Below are 25,304 nucleotides of genomic sequence, written 5' to 3' on the forward strand. Positions count from 1 at the left end.
TTTTTTACCTAAGTGGTGAAAAAAAATTCTAAACTTTGCTAAAAAAAAAAAAAAAAAATTGCGCCATTTTCCGATACTTGTAGCGTCTCCATTTTTCATGATCTGGGGTCGGTTGAGGGCTTATTTTTTGCGTGTCGAGATGACGTTTTTAACGATAGCATTTTGGTGCAGATACGTTCTTTTGATCGCCCGTTATTGCATTTTAATGGAATGTCGCGGCGACCAAAAAAACGTAATTCTGGCATTTCGCATTTTTTTTTCGCTACGCCGTTTAGTGATCAGGTTAATGCTTTTTTTTAATTGATAGATCGGGCGATTCTGAGCACGGCGATACCAAATATGTGTAGGTTTGATTTTTTTTGTATTCATTTATTTCGATTGGGGCGAAAGGGGGGTGATTTAAACTTTTATATTTTTTTTATTTTTTTTTCACATTTTTTTTAACTTTTTTTTTTTTACTTTTGCCATGCTTCAATAGCCTCCATGGGAGGCTAGAAGCAGGCACAGCACGATTGCCTCTGCTACATAGCAGCGTTCTGCTGATTGCTGCTATGTAGCTGAAAATCAGGTATGCTGTGAGCGCCGACCACAGGGTGGCGCTCACAGCTGCTGGGGATCAGTAACCATAGAGGTCTCAAGGACCTCTATGGTTACTATTCTGAAGCATCGCCGACCTCCGATCATGTGACGGGGGTCGGCGATGACGTCATTTCCGGCCGCCCGGCCGGAAGCGGTAGTTAAATGCCGCTGTCTGCGTTTGACAGCGGCATTTAACTAGTTAATAGGTGCGGGCAGATCGCGATTCTGCCCGCGCCTATTACGGGCACATGTCAGCTGTTCAAAGCAGCTGACATGTCCCGGCTTTGATGCGGGCTCACCGCGGAGCCCTGCATCAAAGCAGGGGATCTGACCTCGGACGTACTATCCCATCCGAGGTGAGCCCGCATCAAAGCCGGGACATGTCAGCTGCTTTGAACATGTGTTAAGACCATCAACAGTCCTACTGAAGAAAACAGTGACCCAAACGTGCTTTACTGCCGAGCAAAGATCGGTTCTGTTAAATCGCAATGAGCTTAGGCCTTGCAGACGTAATATTGATGTTCATTTTTTGCTATATTACAGCTAAAACAATTATACGCGTAAGATCTGGGAGTATTTTTTCACAATTTTGTATGCCTAGTATTAACTTTTTAAAATAATAAATGTGAATGAAACACCATGTGGCATCTTTGCGTCTTCTTCTTACTTCTGTATTAACTCCATTTTGGACTCCTACAAGCAAAAGAATATGAAGAATACATAGCCAACAATTTCCTTACAATATGAGGTGCACGACGGTCAATAGAGTTTAATAATTTCATACCATTTCATGTCAAGCTGTGTAATCAGTGAAATTATATATTATTCTGTTATATTTTATGCATTTCCAGAGATCACAGCACTTTTCCCACATGATACGCATTTAAAATGTCATGTTGAATTATAATTTTGCTGAGACTCATACTAGTTTTGTGCATGATAAATATTATTATTATTATTATTATTATTTATTTATATAGCACCATTGATTCCATGGTGCTGTACATGAGAAGGGGTTACATACAAGTTACAAATATCACATACAGTAAACAAACTAACAATGACGGACTGATACAGAGGGGCGAGAAATATCTAGCATTACATCCTGTCACAGCCATAACGATCTGAGGAACCTGAACCTCTGGGTAACAATAAAATCTATGATAAAAAAAAATCTATATTCAAGAATAAGATGGATGCAGTAGAAATTATACCAGCAGGGTTTAGCCAGAAATACAGACACATCTGTTGGTTAAGGGATCCCATATTGCATAGAGGAAATTATGGCACACACAGATGAGTAAGAGATGTTTTAGGAAAAATTAACTTAAAGAAGCATTGCTGTTAAGTTTTTTATTCACTAAATGTGTGTATGTGCAGGTAGTGTAGTGTGAGTGTGTGAATATACTCACCTGCCACTGCTCTCTCCAGTGCATGAGCCAGAGGTCTCTTTTACCTTGTAAGTCTATGGAGCCTTCTTCTGACACTCTATTGACCTACAGTTGTGCTCAAAAGTTTACATACCCCAGCAGAATTTTTGCTTTCTTGGCCTTTTTTCAGAGAATATCAATGATAACAACAAAACTTTTTCTACACTCATGGTTAGTGGTTGTGTGAAGCCATTTATTGTCAAACTACTGTGTTTTCTCTTTTAAAATCATAATGATAACCCAAAACATCCAAATGTTAAAAAATGTCACAATATTTGTTATATGTTGGTCCTGTGATACAGACCCTGTTATTATGGAATTTATATGTGACGCTGAGTCATGTCTCATGGACAAGCCATGAGTCTGGGTAGTCAAGGAGTCTGAGATAAAGAGCCAAGGAGCTACATCATAAGCAGCTGGAAGAGACAAAGGCATAGTCAGGTCACAGTCCAGAGTAAGAATACCAAAGTCAGAGTGAATCAGAGAAAGGGGTAAAACAAATGGGTAATTATAAAGCAAATCCAGGGTCCAGCAATAGAAGATAAGTATATCTGAATCCAGAGCACAAAGTGCAGAGAATACAGCACACTGAGCTGAAAGCTACTACTGGCAGTTACCCTTTTTTATTTTCACAAGGGTAACAGGAGAAAATGGACCTTAAAATTTGTTGTGCAATTTCTCTTGAGTACGCTGATCCCCCATATGTGGGGGAAAACTACTGTCTGGGTACACGGCAGGGCTTGGAAGAAAAGGAACACTGACTTTTTGAAAGCAAAATTGTCTGGAATCAAGAATGGATGCCATGTTGTATTTGGAGAGCTGCTGATGTACGTAAAGAGGGAAAATCCCCCCCAAATAATCCCATTTTGGAAACTAGACCCCTCAAGGAATTTATCTAGATGTGTAATGAACACCTTGAACCATCAGATGCTTCAAATAAATATATAAGGTTGAGGCATGAAAATAAATCACATTTTTCCCACAAAAAATTTTGTTTTAGCACGTAATTTTTCATTGTAACAAGGGTAGCAGGAGAAAATTCACCCTATATATTAGTACAATTTGCTCTGAGTACACCAAAATCCTATATGTGGGTGGAAAACTACTGTTTTGGTGCACAACAGGGCTCGGAAGGGAAGGAGCACCAATTGAGTTTTGGCAGGAACAGATTACTAATGCCATGTCACATTTGACGAGCCCCTGACATGCAAAAACAGCATTTTGTAAACAACACCTCTTTAACCCTAAAGCGATTCACAGAATTGTATAGCATTAGGCTTACCCAAAGGAAAATTACAATTTTTTACACAAATATGTTACTTTGGCCCCAAGATTTCAATTTTCAAAAGACATAATAGAAGGGAAACTACTTTTGAGGCACAGTTGCAAAGCTCATAAGGGAATGATCACCATATTGTAGTGCACATTTTGATGGAATTGTTTGACCATTCCATGTCACATTGGCAGAGCCCCTGAGGTGCCAGAACAGTAGAACCCCCCATTAGTGACTCCATTTTAAAAATTTCACCTCTCAAATAATTATCTAGAGGTGCAGCGATCAAATTGACACCACAGTGTTTCACAGAACCATACAACATTGGGCAATGAAGAAAAAATAATTAAATTTTTACTGAAAAATTGTATTTTAGCCCCAGATTTTGCATTGTCACAGTGGGAAATGGGTTAGAATGGAACCCAAGACTTGTCACAAAATTTCTGCTAAACATTACAATACCCTACATGTGGCTGTATTGTACTGTTTAGCCTGACTCAGGATGGGAGGAGCGCTATTTGACTCTGGGACATCAAATTATTGTAGATTAGTTTGCGGACTCCTTATACAAAGCCCCTATGTGCCAGAAGAGCAGAACCCCCCTCAAGTGACCCTATTTTAGAAATTACATCCCTCTCGGAATTTTTCTACAGGTGTATGATGATGTTGACTCCATGGGTGTTTGCCAGAAACAAGCAGTAGTGAATGTTGCTGAGTGAAAATTGCAAATCTGCAGTTGTAGTTGCCGTACATTGTAGTACCCATAGATTGTGCCCAGTTCATGCTTCTGAAGTTTTGCCCCTGTAAATTATGCGGGTTGCTATCGCTACAGAAATGCCAGCTGCAGTAAGCACACTGTGGGGCTCAGAAGTGAGAGGGGCATTTGGATTTTGGAGTGCAGAATTCGCTGGATTTCTTTTGGGGGGAGGGGAGCCATAGTGCTTTTCTAGTGGCTTTGTACTACCAGTAACATGGAGACTGCCCTATATTTAAATTGATAGATGACAGACCTGAGTGGGAACTTCCTTTTTTTGTGGATTGAGTTAAAGATTTTGTTGGAAACATTTTACATAACATTTTAGATCACCTTTATCCTGCACTCTACACTGAGCACTTACATGGTGGTCTTCATCTAAATCTCCAAATGACGTGATTCATGAGATCCAATCACTGTACTTATGCAGCAGAGTTATCATGTATTCCATCTAGCTTCTGTTCAGTGGTGTCATTCTTTTCAGAAGTGCACAAAACTGTGGTTGACCTCGCTTGTGCACGCGTAAAAAGATGAACACCGCCGGATCATAGGCCAGACATCATCCACAGTGCTTCCATCAGCCTCATTTTAGGGAATCTTCCACTGGGGATTCCGTCTGAATCATGAATTTCAGAGATTTACAGCGCTCAGTGTATAGCGCAGGAGGAATGTGAGCTGAGCCTTACTTCGATCTTTAAGAGACAGAACAAACAAAATAGCAGCAAGGGAAGAAATTGTTTTCATTATTTTTAAAGTCATTTTTCATGCTGTATAGGTGACTTGAGAACTTTATTCTTTGGGTTGGTGCGATTACAGCGATACCAGATTTATATCGGTTTTTATGTTTGGCTGATCTCACACACTAATAGACGCTTTTTTTGCAAAACAAAGTTTGTACATCACCATATTTTGAGAGCTATAATTTTTCTATTGTTCTACTGAAAGATTCATGGGAAGGCTTGTTTTTTGCAGGACGAGTTGATATTTTTATTGGCACCATTTTTCGTCACATAACGTTTTTTGATCGCTTTCGATTTTGATTTTGGGAGGCAGAATTAACAAAAAACAGAAATTAAGGATTTTGTTTTTATGCCGGTCACCATGTGGTAAAAGTGATAGTACAGTTTTATTCTTCTGGTCAGTACGATTGCAGTGATACCATATTTTTATCATTTTTTTGTGTTTTAGTGCTTTTACACAATTAAACCTATTTTAAAGAAGATTGGATTATTGTGTTAATCTGTTTTCCCCTAGTCCAACAGCAGAACAATATGGGGGGTTACCATGCCCCTGTGCACTAACAGGACAAAGTGGAATATTTAATGATTTTTAGTAGTCCCACCCCCTCATCTCCCCCAGGATAAAGGGGAAGCATCCCAGAAGCCATCAGTTTAATAGCACAACATTAATTATACATAATTTACAGATAAACACAATTATCCAATCTTCCCCTATGTCCACCACAGCACAATATGATGGGATCTAGCACGTATTCTTTATTTGGGAGGGATTGAAACTGAGTCTAGAATAGATCTGGCAAAGGTGGTAGATGGAGCAGAGAAAGCTTCTAACCTATAGTATTTAAAGAAGGTGATTTGTTGTGAATTCTGTGGCTGAGTTCACTTCTGTGGTCACAAGTGGTATTGCAGTCTCTGGGCTTCCTCCCTCAGGTGTTTTGGTGAGCTCGTTGGCTGCCTTGCTATTTAGCTCCACCTGAGTCTGTCTTCCTTGCTCCTTGTCAATGTTCCAGTGTTGGATCTGAGCTACTGCATCTTTCCTTGGGCCTGCTGCTCTGCTAGATAAGTGCTTCTAGTTTGTTTTCTGTTTTTTCTGTCCAGCTTGCTATTAACTTTTGCTGGAAGCTCTGAGAAGCAAAGGGGTGCACCGCCGTGCTGTTAGTTCGGCACGGTGGGTCTTTTTGCCCCTTTGCGTGGTTTTCGTTTTAGGGTTTTTTGTAGACTGCATAGTTCTCTTTGCTATCCTCGCTCTGTCTAGAATATCGGGCCTCACTTTGCTGAATCTATTTCATTCCTACGTTTGTCTTTTCATCTTGCTAACAGTCATTATATGTGGGGGGCTGCCTATTCCTTTGGGGTATTTCTCTGAGGTAAGTCAGGCTTGTATTTCTATCTTCAGGCTAGTCAGCTCCTCAGGCAGTGCCGAGTTGCATAGGTAGTTATAGGCGCAATCCATTGCTGCTTATAGTTGTGTGAGGATAGATCAGGTACTGCAGTCTACAGAGATTCCACGTCTCAGAGCTCGTCCTATTGTTTTTGGTTATTGCCAGACCTCTGTATGTGCGCTGATTACTGCACGCTGTGTTGCCTGATTGCCAGCCATAACAGTACAAGGAGCCACACCAATGATTCCCAATAGAGGGAAAAAAGAAATCCTGACATCATTTTTTTTTCTTAGCTCTGTCTTCAGTCTTTTTTTTCCCCTAGACATTAGAGTGCTTCAGGACACAGCTGTGGACATGGATATTCAGGCTCTGTGCTCCTCAATGGATAATCTCGTTGTAAATGTACAAAAGATTCAAGATACTATTGATCAGAAATCGATGCTAGAACCAAGAATTCCGATTCCTGATTTGTTTTTTGGTGACAGAACTAAGTTCCTGAGCTTCAGAAATAATTGTAAGCTATTTTTGGCCTTGAAACCTCATTCTTCTGGTAATCCTATTCAACAGGTTTTGATTATTATTTCTTTTTTGCGCGGCGACCCACAGGACTGGGCGTTTTCTCTTGCACCAGGAGATTCTGCATTGAGTAATGTTGATGCATTTTTCCAGGCGCTGGGATTGCTTTACGATGAGCCTAATTCAGTGGATCAGGCTGAGAAAAATCTGCTGGCTTTATGCCAGGGTCAGGATGATGTAGAAGTATATTGTCAGAAATTTAGAAAGTGGTCAGTACTCACTCTGTGGAATGAATCTGCACTAGCGGCTTTGTTCAGAAAGGGTCTCTCTGAAGCTCTTAAGGATGTAATGGTGGGATTTCCTATGCCTGCTGGTTTGAATGAGTCTATGTCCTTGGCCATTCAGATCGGTCGTCGCTTGCGCGAGCGTAAATCTGTGCACCATCTGGCGGTATTGTCTGAGAGTAAACCTGAGCCTATGCAGTGCGACAGGACTATGACTAAAGTAGAACGGCAAGAACACAGACGTCTGAACAGACTGTGTTTCTATTGTGGTGATTCTACTCATGCTATTTCTAATTGTCCTAAACGCACTAGGCGGTTCGATAGCTCTGCCGTTATTGGTACTGTACAGTCCAAATTCCTTTTGTCCATTACCTTAATGTGCTCTTTGTCATCGTATTCTGTCATGGCGTTTGTGGATTCAGGCGCTGCCCTGAATCTGATGGATTTGGATTATGCTAAACGTTGTGGATTTTTCTTGGAGCCTTTGCGGTGTCCTATTCCGTTGAGAGGAATTGATGCTACACCTTTGGCCAAGAATAAGCCTCAGTACTGGGCCCAGCTGACCATGTGCATGGCTCCTGCACATCAGGAAGTTATTCGCTTTCTGGTACTGCATAATTTGCATGATGTGGTCGTGTTGGGGTTGCCATGGCTACAAACGCATAATCCAGTATTGGATTGGAACTCTATGTCGGTAACCAGCTGGGGTTGTCAGGGAGTACATGGTGATGTTCCATTTTTGTCTATTTCGTCATCCATTCCTTCTGACATCCCAGAGTTCTTGTCGGACTTTCAGGATGTATTTGAAGAGTCCAAGTCTGATGCCCTACCTCCGCATAGGAATTGTGATTGTGCTATCGATTTGATTCCTGGTAGTAAATTCCCTAAGGGTCGTTTATTTAATTTGTCCGTACCTGAACACACCGCTATGCGCAGTTATGTGAAGGAGTCCCTGGAGAAGGGACATATTCGCCCATCGTCGTCACCATTGGGAGCAGGGTTCTTTTTTGTAGCCAAGAAGGATGGTTCGCTAAGACCGTGTATTGATTACCGCCTTCTTAATAAGATCACTGTTAAGTTTCAGTATCCCTTGCCATTGATTTCTGACTTGTTTGCTCGGATTAAGGGGGCTAGTTGGTTCACCAAGATAGATCTTCGTGGTGCGTATAATCTGGTGAGAATCAGGCAGGGAGATGAATGGAAAACGGCATTTAATACGCCCGAGGGTCATTTTGAGTATCTGGTGATGCCGTTCGGACTTGCCAATGCTCCATCTGTTTTTCAGTCTTTTATGCATGACATTTTCCGTGAGTATCTGGATAAATTCTTGATTGTTTACTTGGATGACATTTTGATCTTCTCAGATGATTGGGAGTCTCATGTGAAGCAAGTCAGAATGGTTTTCCAGGTACTGCGTGCTAATTCCTTGTTCGTGAAGGGATCAAAGTGTCTCTTCGGTGTGCAGAAAGTTTCATTTTTGGGGTTCATCTTTTCCCCTTCTACTATCGAGATGGATCCGGTTAAGGTTCAGGCCATCCAGGATTGGACTCAGCCGACATCTCTAAAAAGTCTGCAGAAATTCCTGGGCTTTGCTAATTTTTATCGTCGCTTCATCTGTAATTTTTCTAGCATTGCCAGATCATTGACCGATTTGACCAAGAAGGGTGCTGATTTGGTTAATTGGTCTTCTGCTGCCGTGGAAGCTTTTCAGGAGTTGAAGCGTCGTTTTTGCTGTGCCCCTGTGTTGTGTCAACCTGATGTTTCTCTTCCGTTCCAGGTCGAGGTTGATGCTTCTGAGATTGGTGCAGGGGCGGTTTTGTCACAGAGAGGTTCTGGTTGCTCAGTGTTCAAACCATGTGCTTTCTTTTCCAGGAAATTTTCTGCTGCTGAGCGTAATTATGATGTGGGCAACCGAGAGTTGCTGGCCATGAAGTGGGCATTCGAGGAGTGGCGTCATTGGCTTGAGGGTGCTAAGCATCGCGTGGTGGTTTTGACTGATCATAAGAACCTTACTTATCTTGAGTCTGCCAAGCGCTTGAATCCTAGACAGGCCCGTTGGTCGTTATTTTTTGCTCGTTTTGATTTTGTGATTTCATACCTTCCGGGCTCTAAAAATGTGAAGGCGGATGCTCTGTCTAGGAGTTTTGTGCCCGACTCTCCGGGGTTATCTGAGCCGGCGAGTATCCTCAAGGAAGGAGTCATTGTGTCTGCCATCTCCCCTGATTTGCGGAGAGTGTTGCAGAAATTTCAGGCTAATAAACCTGATCGTTGTCCGGCCGAGAAACTGTTCGTCCCTGATAGGTGGACTAGTAAAGTTATCTCTGAACTTCATTGTTCGGTGCTGGCCGGTCATCCAGGAATCTTTGGTACCAGGGAGTTGGTTGCTAGATCCTTCTGGTGGCCATCTCTGTCACGGGATGTGCGTGCTTTTGTGCAGTCCTGTGGAATTTGTGCTAGGGCTAAGCCCTGCTGTTCACGTGCCAGTGGGTTGCTTTTGCCCTTGCCGGTCCCGAAGAGGCCTTGGACACATATTTCGATGGATTTCATTTCTGACCTTCCCGTTTCTCAAAAAATGTCGGTCATTTGGGTGGTCTGTGATCGCTTTTCTAAAATGGTCCATCTGGTGCCCTTGGTTAAATTGCCTTCCTCCTCTGATTTGGTGCCTTTGTTCTTCCAGCATGTGGTTCGTTTACATGGCATTCCTGAGAATATTGTTTCTGACAGAGGTTCCCAGTTTGTCTCGAGGTTCTGGCGAGCCTTTTGTGGTAGGATGGGCATTGACCTATCTTTCTCCTCGGCCTTCCATCCTCAGACTAATGGCCAGACCGAACGAACCAATCAGACCTTGGAAACATATCTGAGATGTTTTGTTTCCGCTGACCAGGATGATTGGGTGTCATTTTTGCCGTTGGCTGAGTTCGCCCTTAATAATCGGGCCAGCTCGGCTACCTTGGTCTCTCCATTTTTCTGCAATTCTGGGTTCCATCCTCGTTTCTCTTCAGGACAGGTTGAGTCTTCGGACTGTCCTGGTGTGGATTCTGTGGTGGACAGGTTGCAGCAGATCTGGACTCAGGTGGTGGACAATTTGACCTTGTCCCAGGAGAAGGCTCAGCTTTTCGCTAATCGCAGACGCCGTGTGGGACCCCGACTTCGTGTTGGGGATCTGGTTTGGTTATCTTCTCGTCATATTCCTATGAAGGTTTCCTCTCCTAAATTTAAACCTCGTTTTATTGGTCCGTATAGGATTTCTGAGATTCTCAATCCGGTGTCTTTTCGTCTGACCCTCCCAGACTCCTTTTCCATACATAATGTATTCCATAGGTCGTTGTTGAGGAGATACGTGGCACCTATGGTTCCATCTGTGGAGCCTCCTGCCCCTGTTTTGGTGGAGGGGGAATTGGAGTATATTGTGGAGAAGATTTTGGATTCTCGTGTCTCTAGACGGAAACTCCAGTATCTGGTCAAATGGAAGGGTTATGCTCAGGAAGATAATTCCTGGGTTTTTGCCTCTGATGTCCATGCCCCAGATCTTGTTCGTGCCTTTCATGTGGCTCATCCTGGTCGGCCTGGGGGTTCTGGTGAGGGTTCGGTGACCCCTCCTCAAGGGGGGGGGTACTGTTGTGAATTCTGTGGCTGAGTTCACTTCTGTGGTCACAAGTGGTATTGCAGTCTCTGGGCTTCCTCCCTCAGGTGTTTTGGTGAGCTCGTTGGCTGCCTTGCTATTTAGCTCCACCTGAGTCTGTCTTCCTTGCTCCTTGTCAATGTTCCAGTGTTGGATCTGAGCTACTGCATCTTTCCTTGGGCCTGCTGCTCTGCTAGATAAGTGCTTCTAGTTTGTTTTCTGTTTTTTCTGTCCAGCTTGCTATTAACTTTTGCTGGAAGCTCTGAGAAGCAAAGGGGTGCACCGCCGTGCTGTTAGTTCGGCACGGTGGGTCTTTTTGCCCCTTTGCGTGGTTTTCGTTTTAGGGTTTTTTGTAGACTGCATAGTTCTCTTTGCTATCCTCGCTCTGTCTAGAATATCGGGCCTCACTTTGCTGAATCTATTTCATTCCTACGTTTGTCTTTTCATCTTGCTAACAGTCATTATATGTGGGGGGCTGCCTATTCCTTTGGGGTATTTCTCTGAGGTAAGTCAGGCTTGTATTTCTATCTTCAGGCTAGTCAGCTCCTCAGGCAGTGCCGAGTTGCATAGGTAGTTATAGGCGCAATCCATTGCTGCTTATAGTTGTGTGAGGATAGATCAGGTACTGCAGTCTACAGAGATTCCACGTCTCAGAGCTCGTCCTATTGTTTTTGGTTATTGCCAGATCTCTGTATGTGCGCTGATTACTGCACGCTGTGTTGCCTGATTGCCAGCCATAACAGTGATTGGTGTTGACCATGTAGCTGAGCGACATATGTGGTTAATAGATACAGAATCCTTCTCAGCCTGGTTAGTAGATACTGCCCTAGCTGAATGGGCAGAGGTGAACTGGAGAGATGGAACATTGGTATTTGATAGCATAGCCTAATGCAATCACAAATCCATATCGAAATGAAAGGTTTTGAGGCCTTCTTCCCCTTGAACTTTCCTGAATGAAGTACGAAGAGGTTTTCATCCATTCTGAACTCCCGAGATCTTTCAAGGTAAACTTTTAGACATCTTACTATGCCGAAAGTAGAGATCTTTTTCCTGGGATGATGTTGGAATTTTTTGTCTGAAGGACGAAATAAATTTTCAAATTAACCTTATCCTGTGTGAATACAGTGTAGGGTTACCTGGAGGACATAGCCTGTAGCTCACTCACTCTTTTGGCGGAGGTGACTGCTAGCAAGAGAACAGTCTTGAGGGTCAGGAATAGGGTTGAGCGAAACGGGTCGAACATTTTCAAAAGTCGCCGACTTTTGGCTAAGTCGGGGTTTCATGAAACCCGATCCGACCCCTGTGCGGGGTCGGCCATGCGGTACGCGACTTTCGCGCCAAAGTCGCGTTTCAATGACGCGAAAAGCGCCATTTCTCAGCCAATGAAGGTAAACGCAGAGTGTGGGCAGCGTGATGACATAGGTCCTGGTCCCCACCATCTTTGAGAAGGGCATTGCAGTGATTGGCTTGCTGTCTGCGACGTCACAGGGGCTATAAAGAGGCGTTCCCGCCGACCGCCATCTTACTGCTGCTGATCTGAGCTTAGGGAGAGGTTGCTGCCGCTTTGTCAGAAGCAGGGATAGCGTTAGGCAGGGTCCATTAACCACAAAACCGCTTGTGCTGCAGCGATTTGCACTGTCCAACACCACCCTCGGTGTGCAGGGACAGTGGAAGTTTTTTTTTTTTTTTCCCCCTCAGCGCTGTAGCTCATTGGGCTGCCCTAGAAGGCTCCCTGATAGCTGCATTGCTGTGTGTACGCCGCTGTGCAAACCAACTGCTTTTTTCAAAGCACAAATCCTCTTGTTCCTTCCTTTCTGCACAGCTATCTTTTTTGTTTGTCCACACTTTTTATTTGATTTGTGCATCAGTCCACTCCTTATTGCTGCCTGCCATACCTGGCTGAGATTACTGCAGGCAGGGAGATAGTAATTGTAGGACATTCCCTGTTTTTTTTTTTTTTTGGTGGGAGATTAAGATTGGCAATTTGGCATTTCTGCTAGAGTGCCATCCCTGTGTGTGCCATCTCTCTCACATAGTGGGCCATAGAAAGCCTTTTCATTTTTCTGTATTTTTTTTTGTGGGGTGTATAAATTCTCCCTGATAAAAATACAGTGGGAGATTAATATTAGCCTTTGGGCTTGTGTGCCAGTCCTGAGTGTGCCATCTCTCTCACAAATAGTGGGCCATAGAAAGCCTATTTTATTTTTTTTGGGGTTTCATAAATTCTCCCTGAAAAAAAGGGAGATTAATATTGGCCTCTGGGCTTGTGTGCCAGTCCTGAGCGTGCCATCTGTGCCAGCCCTGAGCATGCCATCTCTCTCACAAATAGTGGGCCATAGAAAGCCTATTTAATTTTTTTTTTGGTTTTATAAATTCTCCCTGAAAAAAAGGGAGATTAATATTGGCCTCTGGGCTTGTGTGCCAGTTGTGAGCGTGCCATCTGTGCCAGTCCTGAGCGTGCCATCTCTCTCACAAATAGTGGGCCATAGAAAGCCTATTTAATTTTTTTTTTGGTTTTATAAATTTTCCCTGAAAAAAGGGAGATTAATATTGGCCTCTGGGCTTGTGTGCCAGTTGTGAGCGTGCCATCTGTGCCAGCCCTGAGCGTGCCATCTCTCTCACAAATAGTGGGCCATAGAAAGCCTATTTAATTTTTTTTTTTGGTTTTATAAATTCTCCCTGAAAAAAAGGGAGATTAATATTGGCCTCTGGGGTTGTGTGCCAGTTGTGAGCGTGCCATCTGTGCCAGTCCTGAGCGTGCCATCTCTCTCACAAATAGTGGGCCATAGAAAGCCTATTTAATTTTTTTTTTGGTTTTATAAATTTTCCCTGAAAAAAGGGAGATTAATATTGGCCTCTGGGCTTGTGTGCCAGTTGTGAGCGTGCCATCTGTGCCAGTTGTGAGCGTGCCATCTCTCTCACAAATAGTGGGCCATAGAAAGCCTATTTAATTTTTTTTTTGGTTTTATAAATTTTCCCTGAAAAAAGGGAGATTAATATTGGCCTCTGGGCTTGTGTGCCAGTTGTGAGCGTGCCATCTGTGCCAGTCCTGAGCGTGCCATCTCTCTCACAAATAGTGGGCCATAGAAAGCCTATTTAATTTTTTTTTTGGTTTTATAAATTCTCCCTGAAAAAAAGGGAGATTAATATTGGCCTCTGGGCTTGTGTGCCAGTTGTGAGCGTGCCATCTGTGCCAGTCCTGAGCGTGCCATCTCTCTCACAAATAGTGGGCCATAGAAAGCCTATTTAAATATTTTTTTGGTTTTATAAATTCTCCCAGAAAAAAAGGGAGATTAATATTGGCCTCTGGGCTTCTGTGCCAGTCCTGAGCGTGCCATCTGTGCCAGTCCTGAGCGTCCCATCTCTCTCACAAATAGTGGGCCATAGAAAGCCTATTTTTTTTTTTTTGGGGGTTTTAGAAATTCTCCCTGAAAAAAAAAGGGAGATTAATATTGCCCTTTGGGCTTGTGTGCCAGTACTAAGCGTGCCATCTCTCTCTCTCTCTCTCTCAGTCAGTGGGCCATAGAACGCCTATTTTTGGTTTTATTTGTTTTCTAAATTCTCCCTGAAAAAATCATTTTATTTTATTTGGTTTCTAAATTCTTCCTGATAAAATCATATTTTTTTTATTATTTTTTTTTCTAAAGTCTCCCTGAAAAAAAAAAAAAAAAAAAAAAAAAAAACCCCCCCAAAAAATGGGAGATTAATATTGGCCTTTCTGCTTGTGTGCCAGTCTTGACTCCTGGGTGTGCCATCTCTCTCTCTCTCTCTCTCTCTCTCTCTCCAATTGTGGTCCATAGAAAGCCTATATTTTTTTTCCTTGATTTGGGTTCCAAAATCTACCAGAGAAAATAACTCCATCAATCATTGGTAGAAAAATATTGGCCTCTGGGCTTGTGTGCCACTCCTGATTCCTGTGTGCGTCATCTCTCACTCAGTGGCCCATAGAAAGCATATAGTTTGTTACATTTGTTTTCTAAATTCTCCCTGCAAAAATCTATTTTTTTTTTTTTTTTGGGGTTTCTAAAGTGTTCCTGAAAAAAATAAAAATAAAAAAAAAATAATAGTGTGACATTAATATTAACATTTGTGCTTCAGTGACAGTCCTGCGTGTGGGGCATCTCTCTAATTTGCAGCCACCAAAAACAGAGTGTGTAACATTGGGCCTGATTTTCGCTGTGGTCTCACCAACCTGTAAAGGGGTAGCTAAATCATACTGAAGTTATAGCTCACCGTGTAAGTTGTGTGACTGCAACAAATAACGTTAGTTTGGTTACGTTTTTAAAACAATGAGGAAGTCTAGTGGAAGAGGTCGTGGCCGGGGGCGTTCATTGTCAGCTGGTAATGAGGGTAGTGGTAGTGGTGGAGCATCAGGTGGTCGTGGGGAAAAAAATATTGCACCTAAGTCTGGAGCTGTGGAGCCAGGTTCGTCGTCCGGCTACACAAGGCCTCGAACGCTCCCTTTTCTGGGATTAGGAAAACCGCTTTTAAAGCCGGAGCAGCAAGAGCAAGTTTTGGCTTATCTTGCTGACTCAGCCTCTAGCTCTTTTGCCTCCTCTCGTGAAACTGGTAAAAGTAAAAGCAGCGCGTCGTTAGTGGATGTTCACGGTCAGGGACAAGTCACTTCCTTGTCCTCTTCAGCAAAAACAACAACAGAGAAGAATGCAGCAGGCGACACAACGGGTTACTCCATGGAGCTCTTTACACATACCGTCCCTGGCTTAGAAAGTGAAGCAGTTAACAGTCCATGCCCATTACAAGTTGAATCTGACATGGAGTGCACTGACGCACAGCCACAGCCAGACTACTATGCTGGTCCTTTGACTCAGACCACAACATTGCCCTCGCAGGGTGCTGATCAAGAATCAGACCCTGATGAGACTATGTTGCCCCATCACGAACGCTATACCACCAAACGACACGGTGACACAGACGAAGTTGCGCAGGAGGTACAAGAAGAGTTATTAGATGACCCAGTTCTTGACCCCGATTGGCAGCCATTGGGGGAACAGGGTGCAGGCGGCAGCAGTTCTGAAGCAGAGGAGGAGGAGGGGCCGCAGCAGGCATCAACATCGCCACAGGTTCCATCTGCCGGGCCCGTATCTTGCCCAAAACGCGTGGCAAAGCCAAAACCTGGTGGAGGACAGCGTGGCCATCCGGTTAAAGCTCAGTCTGCAATGCCTGAAAAGGTATCCGATGCTAGAAAGAGTGCAGTCTGGCATTTTTTTAAACAACATCCAATTGATCAGCGCAAAGTCATCTGTCAAAAATGTTCTACTTCCTTAAGCAGAGGTCAGAATCTGAAAAGTCTCAATACTAGTTGCATGCATAGACATTTAACCACCATGCATTTGAAAGCTTGGACTAACTACCAAACGTCCCTTAAGGTTGTTGCACCCTCGGCCAATGAAGCTAGTCATCAACGCAACATCCCTTCCGGCAGTGTAGGACCACCATTTAGCGCACCACCTGCTGTATCTGTGCAGGTATCTTTGCCAGGCCAAAGCAGTCAGGGTCAGGGAATCACCAGTTTCGTAGTAGGAAACACTGCATCTAGGGCACCGGCGGCAACAATACCATCTCCCACCGTCTCTCAGTCTGCCATGTCCACCGGCACCCCCGCTAGTTCCACGATCTCCAGCTCTCCAGTCCAGCTCACCCTACATGAGACTATGGTTAGAAAAAGGAAATACTTAGCCTCGCATCCGCGTACACAGGGTTTGAACGCCCACATAGCTAGACTAATCTCATTAGAGATGATGCCCTACCGGTTAGTTGAAAGCGAAGCTTTCAAAGACCTGATGGACTACGCTGTACCACGCTACGAGCTACCCAGTCGACACTTTTTTTCCAGAAAAGCCATCCCAGCCCTCCACCAGCATGTTAAAGAGCGCATCGTCCATGCACTCAGGCAATCTGTGAGCACAAAGGTGCACCTGACAACAGATGCATGGACCAGTAGGCATGGCCAGGGACGTTACGTGTCCATCACGGCACACTGGGTAAATGTGGTGGATTCAGGGTCCACAGGGGACAGCAAGTTTGGGACAGTTCTGCCTAGCCCACGGTCTAGTAAACAGTTGTCTGTAGCCGTTCGCACCCCCTCCTCCTCCTCCTCGTCCTCCTGCAGAAGCAAGAGCTCGTCCACAGACCGCAGTCGCACAAACACTCCATCCGCACCTGCCACTGTTGCACACCAGGTCTCCCATTATGGGGCAGCTACTGGCAAACGTCAGCAGGCTGTATTGGCTATGAAGTGTTTGGGCGACAATAGACACACCGCGGAAGTTCTGTCCGAGTTCTTGCAGCAAGAAACGCAGTCGTGGCTGGGCACTGTAGATCTTGAGGCAGGCAAGGTAGTGAGTGATAACGGAAGGAATTTCATGGCTGCCATCTCCCTTTCCCAACTGAAACACATTCCTTGCCTGGCTCACACCTTAAACCTGGTGGTGCAGTGCTTCCTGAAAAGTTATCCGGGGTTATCCGACCTGCTCCTCAAAGTGCGTGGACTTTGCGCACATATCCGCCGTTCGCCTGTACACTCCAGCCGTATGCAGACCTATCAGCGTTCTTTGAACCTTCCCCAGCATCGCCTAATCATAGACGTTGCAACAAGGTGGAACTCAACACTGCACATGCTTCAGAGACTGTGCGAACAGAGGCGGGCTGTTATGTTTTTGTGGGAGGATACACATACACGGGCAGGCAGTAGGATGGCAGACATGGAGTTGTCAGGTGTGCAGTGGTCGAAGATTCAAGACATGTGTCAAGTCCTTCAGTGTTTTGAGGAATGCACACGGCTGGTTAGTGCAGACAACGCCATAATAAGCATGAGCATCCCCCTAATGCGTCTGCTGATGCAAAGTTTGACGCACATAAAGGATCAGGCGTCTGCACCAGAGGAAGAGGAAAGCCTTGATGACAGTCAGCGATTGTCTGGTCAGGGCAGTGTACATGACGAGGTACCGGGCGAAGAGGAGGTGGAGGATGAGGAGGATGATGGGGATGAGTATATTTTTAATGAGGAAGCTTTCCCGGGGGCACGGGAAATTGGTGGCGTGGCAAGGCCGGGTTCTGGTTTTTTGAGGGACACAAGTGACGTAGATTTGCCTGCAACTGCCCCTCAACCAAGCACAACCGCAGATTTGACAACGGGAACTTTGGCCCACATGGCGGATTATGCCTTGCGTATCCTCAAAAGGGACACACGCATTACAAAAATGATGAACGATGACGATTACTGGTTGGCCTGCCTCCTTGATCCTCGCTATAAAGGCAAATTGCAAAATATTATGCCACATGAGAACTTGGAACTAATATTAGCAACAAAACAATCAACTCTTGTTGACCGTTTGCTTCTGGCATTCCCTGCACACAGCGCCCGTGATCGTTCTCACACGAGCTCCAGGGGCCAGCAGACCAGAGGTGTTAGAGGGGCAGAAATCAGAAGTGGCGTTGGCCAGAGGGGTTTTCTGACCAGGTTGTGGAGTGATTTTTCTATGACCGCAGACAGGACAGGTACTGCAGCATCAATTCAAAGTGACAGGAGACAACATTTGTCCAGTATGGTTACAAACTATTTTTCATCCCTTATCGACGTTCTCCCTCAACCGTCATTCCCATTTGATTACTGGGCATCCAAATTAGACACCTGGCCAGAATTGGCAGAATATGCATTGCAGGAGCTTGCTTGCCCGGCAGCTAGTGTCCTATCAGAAAGAGTATTCAGTGCTGCAGGTTCAATACTAACAGAAAAAAGGACTCGTCTGGCTACCCAAAATGTAGATGATCTAACCTTCATTAAAATGAACCACAACTGGATTTCAAAATCTTTTGCCCCACCCTGCCCGGCTGACACCTAGCTTTCCTATGAAAAGGTCTTGCCTGTGGACTATTCTGAATGACTTTTCCAATCTCGTAATTTTCTTCACCTGATTGTCCAGCATACGACATGTTTTCACCTCACGAAATGGCCAAACTCCCCACACGGGGCCGTGCTATCGCCACTTTGCGCTTGGACCCTTGAGAGTGCTGTTTGTCTGAAGAGGTGGGTGTGGCCGCTTTTGGTCGACGGCACTGCCACTGGGTCCCTCATAGTACAATAAAGTGTCTCTGGCGGTGGTGGTGCGCACCCAACGTCAGACACACCGTTGTAATATGAGGGGCCCTGTGCCTGTACCGCCGGCCACAAGACAGTTCCCCCCCCCCAGCTCAAACAGTGCTCTACCACTAGCAAAATTATCTCTCACAGCTTCACCAATGTGTAGTCTAGGCGCTGACATCCTTCAATGCCTGGCACTGACAATACCATTGTTTTGACATTTTTGTTATGTTAGGCCTTCGAAGCCTGTCTGCGGTCCCTTCTTTCTACAACTACTACACTGACCAGGCCACTGCTGGCCGTGTTACCCTGGAACCAATTTAAAAGTGCCTACAGTCAGCCCAATTTTGTTATGTTAGGCCTTCGAAGACTGTCTGCCGTCACTCCTTCCACTAGACTTCCACTGACCATACACTGCTGCCCATGTACCCCTGGAACCAATTTAAAAGTGCCTACAGCCAGCCCAATTTTGTTATGTTAGGCCTTTGAAGCCTGTCTGCGGTCACTCCTTCCACTAGACTTCCACTGACCAGACCACTGCTGCCCGTGTACCCCTGCAACCAATTTAAAAGTGCCTACAGCCAGCCCAAGTTTGTTATGTTAGGCCTTCGAAACCTGTCTGCGGTCACTCCTTCCACTAGACTTCCACTGACCAGACCACTGCTGCCCATGTACCCCTGGAACCAATTTAAAAGTGCCTACAGCCAGCCCAAGTTTGTTATGTTAGGCCTTCGAAGCCTGTCTGCGGTCACTCCTTCCACTAGACTTCCACAGACCAGACCACTGCTGCCCGTGTACCCCTGGAACCAATTTAAAAGTGCCTACAGCCAGCCCAAGTTTGTTATGTTAGGCCTTGGAAGCCTGTCTGCAGTCACTCCTTCCACTAAACTTCCACTGACCAGACCACTGCTGCCCGTGTACCCCTGGAACCAATTTAAAAGTGCCTACAGCCAGCCCAAGTTTGTTATGTTAGGCCTTCGAAGCCTGTCTGCGGTCACTCCTTCCACTAGACTTCCACAGACCAGACCACTGCTGCCCGTGTACCCCTGGAACCAATTTAAAAGTGCCTACAGCCAGCCCAAGTTTGTTATGTTAGGCCTTGGAAGCCTGTCTGCGGTCACTCCTTCCACTAGACTTCCACTGACCAGACCACTGCTGCCCGTGTACCCCTGGAACCAATTTAAAAGTGCCTACAGCCAGCCCAAGTTTGTTATGTTAGGCCTTGGAAGCCTGTCTGCGGTCACTCCTTCCACTAGACTTCCACTGACCAGACCACTGCTGCCCGTGTACCCCTGGAACCAATTTAAAAGTGCCTACAGCCAGCCCAAGTTTGTTATGTTAGGCCTTCGAAGCCTGTCTGCGGTCACTCCTTCCACTAGACTTCCACAGACCAGACCACTGCTGCCCGTGTACCCCTGGAACCAATTTAAAAGTGCCTACAGCCAACCCAAGTTTGTTATGTTAGGCCTTGGAAGCCTGTCTGCGGTCACTCCTTCCACTAGACTTCCACTGACCAGACCACTGCTGCCCGTGTACCCCTGGAACCAATTTAAAAGTGCCTACAGCCAGCCCAAGTTTGTTATGTTAGGCCTTGGAAGCCTGTCTGCGGTCACTCCTTCCACTAGACTTCCACTGACCATACACTGCTGCCCATGTACCCCTGGAACAAATTTAAAAGTGCCTACAGCCAGCCCAAGTTTGTTATGTTAGGCCTTCGAAGCCTGTCTGCGTCCCGTTCTTTCAACTACAACTACACTGACCAGGCCACTGATGGCCGTGTTCCCCTGGAACCAATTTTAACTTGCCTACAGCCAGCCCTATGTTATTATGTTAGGCCTTCGAAGCCTGTCTGCGTCCCGTTCTTTCAACTACAACTACACTGACCAGGCCACTGATGGCCGTGTTCCCCTGGAACCAATTTTAACTTGCCTACAGCCAGCCCAATGTTAGGCCTTTGATGCCTGTCTGCCGTCACTCCTTCCACTAGGCCTCCACTGACCTGTCTATTGCTGCCCGTGTACCCCTTGAACCAACATCATTAAATATAAAAAAAATTAATTTAATTATAAAAAATAAGATCGTGTTGAGATCTCAAATGCAGACATTTTAACAATCAAAACAAACACACAACAAATATCTGGAACTGTACTACAAAGGTCCAACAGCTACAATTTCTTTCTCCTGCAAGAAGTTAACTGAAAGTTTTTTGGAGTTGTTAACACAGATATGGCATCCACCGAGTGTTGTCCTGTCGCGTCTCCTTTAAATTATTTCCAATAAGATGTTAAACTATTAATTTAATAAAATCAATAATTAAAAAAATAATTGAGTAAGTCAAAAGCACATTGCAAATAAACATTAATTACAAATCAAGAAGCATGGCGCGTCCGAGGGTGAGTAGATACCGAATAAGAATATAATCACCCTCGGACGCGCAATGCTTATTTACAACAGCCTTCCTTCCTAAGAATCAGCCCTTCCGTGGTGTAGAGAGAGGTTGTGTTACACTCCAAGGTGTTCCCCAGGTTGCCTTTCCTGAGCTTCGATCTTCCGGCTCTCGTTTAGTAGCTGTTGGAAACTACGCTGCATTAGGCCTACTAATTGTGTATGGGTGAAACAGTGGCGCATCTGCGGTCCCTCCTTCCACTAGGCCTCCACTGACCTGTCTACTGCGGCCCGTGTACCCCTTGAACCAACCTAATAAAATATTTAAAAAATTAATTTGATTATAAAAAATAAGATCGTGTTGAGATCTCAAATGCAGACATTTTAACAATCAAAACAAACACACAACAAATATCTGGAACTGTACTACAAAGGTCCAACAGCTACAATTTCTTTCTCCTGCAAGAAGTTAACTGAAAGTTTTTTGGAGTTGTTAACACAGATATGGCATCCACCGAGTGTTGTCCTGTCGCGTCTCCTTTAAATTATTTCCAATAAGATGTTAAACTATTAATTTAATAAAATCAATAATTAAAAAAATAATTGAGTAAGTCAAAAGCACATTGCAAATAAACATTAATTACAAATCAAGAAGCATGGCGCGTCCGAGGGTGAGTAGATACCGAATAAGAATATAATCACCCTCGGACGCGCAATGCTTATTTACAACAGCCTTCCTTCCTAAGAATCAGCCCTTTCGTGGTGTAGAGAGAGGTTGTGTTACACTCCAAGGTGTTCCCCGGGTTGCCTTTCATGAGCTTCGATCTTCCGGCTCTCGTTTAGTAGTTGGTGGAAACTACGCTGCATTAGGCCTACAAATTTGGTATGGGGTGTAGAGACAGGTTGTGTTACACTCCAAGGTTTTCACCAGGTTGCCTTTCCTGAGCTTCTATCTTCAGGCTCTCATTAAATTGTGGTTAAATGGAACAACTGCATTTGGCGTACTAGTTGGTTTGGGGCCTACTATCGGTGTCTGCCGCTCCTTGCTGTTCTCCTGGTTTCCTGTCCTGAAATTCCATTTTCAGCCTCTCGTTAAGTAGTTGTTAATGTTAAACTGCATTTGGCCTACTAGTTGGGTTGGGGCCTACTATCGGTGTCTGCCACTCCTTGCTGTTCTCCTCCACTGAACAAAGCTGTGCCGCCTGTTTACTACGGTTGCCAATTTTGAACTGCATTTCGACTACTTACTGATTTGGCCCTACTCTCTGTGTCAGCCTCTCATTCCAGTTGTCCTCCACTGCAATGCCCCCTGGTTATTCCTGTGTTACCAATTTTGAACTGCATTTAGCCCACTTTCTTCTTTGGGCCTATATCTGTGTTTCCACTTCATCGTGCCCATTGCCCAGCCAGTGATAGATGAGTCTGCTGGTACATTGACCCATAACGCAACATTCCCCGTGCACGCTACACAACAACATTGTGACCCTGCTGAAAGTCAGGTTGCTCTTCCCGCATACCATACCACCTTACACGGGGACAAAGAGGAAGGTGCAGATGAAAGTGCAGGTTCCTTCATCAGGTGGGGGGAGGAATACTAGTTGGCGACGTCACTGGCACAGGGCCTCTCATAGTACGCAAAAGTGTTGCTGCCGGTGGGAGGCGCCCCCGCCGTGCAAACACACCGCTGTACTTTGAGGGGCCCTGTGCCAGTGCCAATGCCAACGAGTGGGCCCCCCCTGCTTGCTCAGGTTCACAGCACTTGCAAAGTTGAAATACTTACCTCTCCCTGCTCCACTGCCGTGACGTGGTCCAGATTTCCTGGGCCCACTAATTACTTGAACCAGCCCTACCCCCCACAACTTTAGCCAAATGACCCCCAATTTCAAATGCCTTCCAATTATTATAAGGTAAATTACGCTTGACAAGCTTCATTAAGAAGAATGGATGGTTTTGACATTAAAATGGGCACTCTAGGTGTTTTCCTGGCCCCCACTCACTGCCGACTATGCTGCCCCATTGACTTGCATTGGGTTTCGTGTTTCGGTCGATCCCGACTTTACGTCATAATCGGCCGATTTCACTCGACCCGACTTTGGACATAGTCGGGTTTCGCAAAACCCGGCTCGACTCTAAAAAGGTCAAGGTCGCTCAACTCTAGTCAGGAATTTAAATTCTACTGAGATCAGGGGTTTAAATGGTGGCTTAGTTAACTGTTTGAGCATAAAGCCGAGGTCCCACTGTGTAGCTGGTTTAGAAATTTGAGGTCTTTTTCTTGAAATTGCCTTCAGATAATCTGTGATCTCTGGAGATTTTGTAAGGCGTCTTCTAAGGCAAGCAACCGCAACCTGGACTCTGATGGTACTAGGTTTAGGTCCTCTGTCAAATTCATCCTACAAAAATTCCAAGATCTGTGGGATGGATGGTTCCCCAGGATTGATGGATCTCCTTGAGCACTAAAAGGAAAAGATGTTCTTTATCTGTACATAGGACCTGTTGGTTGCGAGTGAGCTGGCGTATCCAACACCCTATTTGAAAAATCCTTAGTTTTCAATAGGGGTGGTCAATCTCCATGCTGTCAGATTGAGGGCTCTCAGTGTCTGACACAGAACCGGCCCCTGAAAAATCAGGTTCTTTTGGAGGGGAAGCTTCCACAACTAGCACTGGCTCATTGAGGAGAGTGAACCAAGATCTCTTTAGCCAGAATGGTAGGAGAGCTATGACAGACACTTGATCCTGCCTGATCTTCATCAATACCCTTGTGTCAGGGACCCTGTGACCGACCTGTCCAGGTCTGGACATGAGTCCCACACAGCACAGAATGGGACGGGTAGACAACACCTGTAGACATAGAGCAGCATGGTCACAGGCGTGCATGACCTGCGGCACGTGATCACAGGAGGAGGGGCTGGGGCGGGGCCACGTGATCGCAGGAGGACGGGCTGGGGCAGGGCCAGCCGCTGGAGCTCCCGGAGCGATCAGCGGAGCACCGAGGGTACTACCAGGGGGTGACCGGCTGGGGGGCCGACAAGCGTGTAAACAGAAGGGTAACTGGGTACAAGTGAGTGTCGGGAAACTGAGCGGGTATTACCAGAGCAGATGGAACAACCAAAAGGGAAGTCAGAAACCAAGTCGGGATCAGAGAACCAGATAATCCACAGACAGAACCTAAACGACAGGCAAGTGCAACCTGGGGGACAGGCCGGTTCAAAACTCCCAAGGCACAAACACACAAGCGTACAGGGGTCACTTAACTCAGCCGAGGGTAGAAGAATGACTGATAAGGATGCAAGCCTCAAGTGGCTATAAAAAGCCCTCCCCTATCCAAAAGAAGGCCACCAGCATTAACCCCCGAGGCTCCTGCTCAAATCCTACCATAGGATCATGACAGTACCCCCTCTGAACGGGGGCCACTGGACCCCCAGGCCTCCCTGGATGTTTAGCATGAAATGCTCGAGCCAGACTGTCAGCATGCACCAAGTGAGCAGGAACCCACGAGCGATTCTCCGACCCATACCTTTTCCAGTGCACCAGATACTGCAAAGAGCGGCGCACAAGCCGAGAATCCACAATGTGCCCAACCTTATATTCCCTGTAACCCTCCATCAACAACGGAAGGGGTGCCAACCCAGAATCTTCCTTGACTGACCCTAATGGTTTTAACAGAGATTTATGGAACACATTAAACAATTTAAATGAGACTGAAAGACGCAATCTATACGCTATGGGATTGACTATTTCCACAATCTCGTACGACCCGATGAACTTAGGGCCTAATTTGGGTGACGGAACCTTCAGGTTGATATTCCGTGTGGAAAGCCAAAACTTCTCCCCAACCTGAAACATGTGACCTGGAGTTCTCTTTCTATCAGCAAACAACTTACCGTATATACTCGAGTATAAGCCGACCCGAGTATAAGCCGACCCCCCTAATTTTGCCACAAAAAACCGGGAAAACTTATTGACTCGAGTATAAGCCTAGGGTGGAAATGCAGCAGCTACCGGTGAATTTCAATAATAAAAAGAGATCATTATTTCCCCATAGCTGTGCCATATAGTGCTCTGCGCTGTTCATTATTGTCCTATAGCTCTGCCCCATATAGTGCTCTGCGCCGTTCATTATTGCCCTATAGCTGTGCCCCATATAGTGCTCTGCACCGTTCATTATTGCCCTATAGCTGTGCCCCATATAGTGCTCTGCACCGTTCATTATTGCCCTATAGCTCTGCCCCATATAGTGC

Source organism: Ranitomeya imitator, chromosome 1 (assembly GCF_032444005.1).
Source record: "Ranitomeya imitator isolate aRanImi1 chromosome 1, aRanImi1.pri, whole genome shotgun sequence".
Taxonomy (NCBI): domain Eukaryota; kingdom Metazoa; phylum Chordata; class Amphibia; order Anura; family Dendrobatidae; genus Ranitomeya; species Ranitomeya imitator.